Source organism: Chinchilla lanigera, unplaced genomic scaffold (assembly GCF_000276665.1).
Source record: "Chinchilla lanigera isolate Chin_1 unplaced genomic scaffold, ChiLan1.0 scaffold00007, whole genome shotgun sequence".
Lineage (NCBI taxonomy): Eukaryota > Metazoa > Chordata > Mammalia > Rodentia > Chinchillidae > Chinchilla > Chinchilla lanigera.
Genome location: NW_004955408.1, coordinates 31,229,895 through 31,235,749, shown reverse-complemented (window position 1 = coordinate 31,235,749; position 5,855 = coordinate 31,229,895).

Sequence of the window (5,855 nt, the reverse complement as noted above, 5' to 3'; positions counted from 1 at the left end):
CCTTGAATGTTTCACGAGGAGGCTGGGGATACAGCTCAGTGCCATAAGCGCCTGCCTGGCAAGTGCAAGGTCCTGAGTTCAATTCCCAGTACCAAAAGAAAAAAAAAAGGCCAGGGATATAGCTCAGTGGCATAAGCGCCTTCTGGAATGTTTCATGTACTTCCACTAGTCATTTACTTGCCTTTTCCTGAACTTTGATTAAAGGTTAGTTTTCTCAAGGACACGTTCCCTGGCTACTACATATAAAATCGTAATTCCTCTCCACTTCTCACCCTGATGTTTCCTTCTCCTGCTTTTTTCTCCTTACAACTTACCAGTAAACACACTGTATATTTTATTTACCTTGTTTGGTTAATTCCATTAACTAGAATGAAGATTGATGAAGGAAATTATTTAATCCTCGGCAGGACTTTAACAGCTCTCAATTATTGGCTGAATAAATGAACAATATACTACTACTCAGGGTTAGACAAAAATATATTCAGAACGTAGGAGCAGAGACTGTATTTTAGTTTCCCACACTCTCTCTTCCTGCTTCTCCAGTTAATGAGATTCATACCTAAATAGGGAGGAACTTAATCCTGTTTTAGTTTCACTTTCCCTGAGGGCACTAACTATGGCACCAGGTCCATGGACCAGTAAACACTGAACAAAGGTTTGTTGTAACTCAGTAACCAGGTAACATCAAGTAGTTCTAAGAAAGTTATAACAGACACCTCCCCACCAAGGTGGGTGGCAAAGGGTTGTTCTTGTATTTGTTTACTTATTTATCTGGAGACAAGAGTCTTGCTTTGTATTTCAGGCTGGCTTTAAACTCACCACGTAGCCCAGACTGGCCTCAAACTTGTGGTGATCCTCCCGCCTCAGCCTCTCAAGTGCTGGGATTACAGGTGTGCACTGCCATGTCTGGCGGGACTGTTTCCACCTTCACCTTCCCGGGGTAGCATAGCTTTGAAATCTTCCTCCCTTGGCTTCCATAGCCACTTGAGAGTGGCCTCCAGTGTCTGCACTCTAGCCATTGAGAAAGGGAAAAGAGCCAGAGCACTCTTCCTCCAAAGGCATGCATTTCTGCCCATACCTCATTAGTTAGAACTTAGTCACACGTGACCATGCCTACCTAAAAAGGGTACTACAAAATGTATCCAGCTGAACATACACATTCCATAATAAAAGGGCATTAGTGAGACCTGTAAACTTCAGTTTATCAAAGAGAAAATAAAAGGATACGAACAGCAGCTGAACATATGAACAGCATAGCCGCAGTCTTTACTATTTATGTATTATTACCCTGATTGCATTCATCATCTTCACATCCACCAGCATCACTCAGCTGGCTTAAACAATTCTAAGTTAATGAAACCACATTTCAGTATATACAGAGAAGACAATCAGGGAATGCTTGCTTTAATTATGTTTCTCAACTGATGTTGACAAAACTAAAAATTGGGCGAAATCTGTCAAAGCCATCCACACCTCTGCAGGCTCCTGGTCTTTCCTTCTTCTGGAATCTTTCTCCCTTTCTGTCTCTCCCTCCTTCCCTCTCCCTCCCTCCCTCTCTCAAACACAATTCAGCAAAATGAATATTTTATTCTGAATTGCAAAATATAGACCACACATTTATCACGTCATGTGTTCTTTTTCTCAAAGGTATTCCCAGCAGTGGACCCAAGTGCAATGAAAGTCCTATCCTTTACATATAGTTAGGGAAAAATATTATGGGGCCTAAACAGGGCACTAAAATTAAACTATAAGCTTCTTATAAATTCTGTATAGATAATAAAATAATCAATCACCAACTTAAAATCCCCCTATCTCCCAACCAACATTAAGACAGAGCTGCTTAACCAAGCTGCCAACAGCTCCTTTAACCCCATTCCTCTAATCTTTAAAATACAATAAAAAAACAAGTGATTTAAGATTTAAAAATACAAGATTTTTGGCAAAACGTTTATTAAAGATAGGGTTATAAATTCAACAAAAATCATAGTAATATTTTAAATGTTCAATGAGGAGGTGGGAGAGGATTTTTGAAAAAGACATCCTTTCAATTTTATACACTATACAGAACTGTAAATAAGAACTTTTTGATAAGCATTGCCCAGCCTGCTAACACTTTTCTTATGTTTAGAAAACTGAACTATATGAAAACTGCTATAATATAGAATATTAGCCAGTGAATCTCACTTCATCATCTTTAACTTCAGGCTACATCAATTTGAAAACTATCTTAAATCTGAAAGCGATACCTCTCAGTGCTCACTGAAATCTTTTGCTAAGAAAAGTGTTATAAAGAAAAAATATGCTTCCTCAACAGTTTGTGAAATAGATGCCTTTCAAATAAATGACATGAGAAGTAATAGATCTATGAAAACTTTCTTTTGAGGAAGACTTTACAGAAGAGTAAGAACTTTATATTTACTCTTTAAGGTTAAGATACTTAGTTTGGCTTCTCTACTTTTGGTATATATGTAATGTAAAGGGCAGTGGAAGTATGCACCATAGAAGGCTGATAAAAAGCTAGCCTGTGATTTATAATTTTTTTTCAAAAACAGGACAAGAAAAAAAACCACATCTAATTCACAAAGTGGATAATCAAGTGTTGACCCACCAAGATCAAGAAGCATCAGAAATAGTTACTCTGAATCATATGAATAACAGAAATGTAAAAGATTACGGTGATTTGGAAGTATGAGTTATTCTGTACTAGGCACTGTTCTAAGTACTTTATTTGTATCACCTCATTTAATGTTCTATAAAGTAGACTTTTATAGATGAGTTAATTGAGGCCTATTATGCCTCCAAATTGTCCTGTCAAGCCCCCTCACTTACAGTGAAATCTAGAGAAGGAAAATGAGTGGTTAAACTCAGAGAAACTTAAGACTATAGGCCTAAATCATCCTTTAAAAAAAAAAAAAAGAAAAACACATCAAGTGTCTTACAAACAATGGAAAGAGTGATTGTTCTGATAAACCTGATTATTCTGAGCACAGTGGAAATGTATGGTATAGACACATTTTCTATCACTAGCACACACAAAAAAATTCAACTGGTTGCATCAACTGATAATTTCATGCCTCTTTTGTAATTCCACTTAATAAAACATGAATCAGAAAAAAGTACCACAAATAAATGACACATTAAGCAGATTTTGAGGTTTATTAAAATAAAATTTAGCAAACAATATGCAAAAACAAATTTCTTAAGAGTTATGGCTTTGAAAAGCACAATATAGTAAAACCTAATACATTTTTATAAGTATCAAAAAGATAATAGAACTGAAGCAAGTTACTAGAATTTCATTTTCTACAACATACACAGAAGCAGAACAAGTACAAATAAGCAGACTAAGAGTGCAGCCATTGGTTTGGTCTTTATCATCTGCATAAAAAATATTTTGTTAAGACAATGTGGGTAGTTACACACATTCAGTTTTCATAATTGCAATGCTATCCTAATTTTTAAAAAAATGAATTTTCAACCAGGTAAAAAAGAATATCACTTGGCCAACCATTACCAAGAGTCCCTACAGGTAAAATATTTTCATCAGTAAAACAAGAAACAGCATCTCCAATAGTATTAAAAGGGACAATCTGATCCTAATATATGTCTTCTTTTATATAAAAAAAAAAAAATGTGGGATTCTTTGGCCTAACAGGAGTTTAGCTAATACTAGCTAGTATTTTAAAAGGTACTATCTATTAGTGGGAGAAAAATCTACCTGTACACAAAATTTTTAACTTTTTAAATACAGCAACTTTAAATAAATCCTTAAAGGATAATGGCTTATGGCAATTTTTAGAATTTTAAGAACTGAGTTATTTGAACAAGAATCACGTAACTCTTTTTCACTCTGCCATGAATGATCGAAGAATCCTGCTCTAGAAAGATCTTTATAATGAAATAACTCATCATTTATAACAATTGCTATCAGCAATCTTACAGCATGTATTCATACTTAAAAAACCACCACCACCAAAACCCCTAACTGTATAAAATTACTTGTATTTGTTGTGGCATACTATCAAATTTTAGTGTGTCACTTCAACTATAATACAGCTGTATTTTATGAAATAAGGAAGGTCTTCCCCCAGCCCACCACTGTGATCACTGGAGAAAGAATGTAGGGCCTCAAACATCTAGGTAAATGGTATACCTCTGAGCAGGCCCAGCCCAGGACGTAAGGTTCTTTTATGAGTAATCCAGTATATAACAAAGGCTTAATGAATCCTGTTACCTCCTATTAGCAGGACACAGTAAACTATAATCCAGTGGATTCCAAAGGACTTTGCAAGTTTCTGTTCAATAAGCAAAATTCTTTTGTTTCTACAGAAAAAAAATTTGAATTTTCACTTGAATTTTCACTTTCCATACAAGCGTCTTTTGTGATAAGAAAAACCTCCAAGAATCTTACGTGTATCAATGAAGAAAACACTGCTGCTCAGGAAAAAACAGGCATTAAACCAGAAATTATCCCCCAAAAAGCTTCCTAGTTAATATCTGAGAAAAACTAAAATCCACCACTTAGGTAAACTCCTTCCCATAAAAATCACTAAACATTTCAAAAACCATCAGACTTTCTACTACCTTAAAAGATTCTTGCTTATCTAGCTGATGGTTATGAGGACACTCATTTATATACAGACCCCAGAAATTAAGATACAGAAGGGCTCTGATGTCTTTAAAGTAAGTCCAAAATGTAAGACACCACTGGAGGTTAAGCTCAACAATTATCGAAATAATCTTCCTTCCTCAGGAAATAAAAAGGATATTAATGTATTTTAAGTGAGAAAGGTGATAATGACCCAAAGTACTATTAAGTAAATGATGAGAAGAAGTATAAAGAACTCCAGTGTGGGGATGCAGGCCTGTAATCACTGCTATTTGGGCACAAGAGACAGAAGGGTCATAAGCTTAAACCCAGTCTGGCAACTTAGTGAGACCCTGTCTCAAAATTTAAAATGGGTTGTATATACAGCATACACAAAGCCCTGGGTTCAACACCCATTACCATCAGAAGGAAGAAAAGAAAAAACAAAAAGCAAGTGGATCTGTCAAGTTCCAAATTCAAGTCCCAGCCTGAGTTCAATTCCCAGTACTACAAAAGAAGGGAGGGGAGGGAAGGAGGGAAAAAAGGAAAAACTGAAATGGATCTGAATTAGTATACTAAATGTTCTAGGGTTTGTCTGCTAGGGTAGGATTTTATTTTTATATAAACTTTTTCCTGCAAAAGGACACTGGAGGGAGAAGGAATGATTTCACACTGTACCCTTCAGGTAATGTGCAGTTTTAGAAAGTGAGCCCCAAATTTTATTTGACAATAGATTTCAAGTTTGAAGATTTACCGATTGTTTTATATCTCAAAAGCCTGTCCTACTCTCAAGTATTATGAAAAATACAAAATAGCACATCCTGTATCTGTACTTTAGATGTGGCCTGCTGAACTATCTAGTAACTTTATTCTGAATTTCACCCCAGCAATCCTGCCAGTTCTATAACCACACTTTTATTAAATAGCAACCATGAACTATAAAAAATTACTTACACTCTGATGGATATATTTGATATTTTTCATGATGTCTTCCTTATATTTTCTCTAAGTATGAATTTCAGTAGACCAATAACATGCCTATTAATTTACATTCTATCATTTTAGCCAGGCAATACCAACCAGATCATAATATACTAAGAGAAGTCAGTCAAATACATGTTTTTATCCTGCTTTTTCCAGTCAACATTTATTTTGTTGCTTTAATCCATTACTGAGATTTATTTTTATTCTGTTCTCCTTTATGTATATGCCAGATTATTCTAATGGTGCTGGTGTTTTCATAAATTTTACTATAAACTACTCTAGA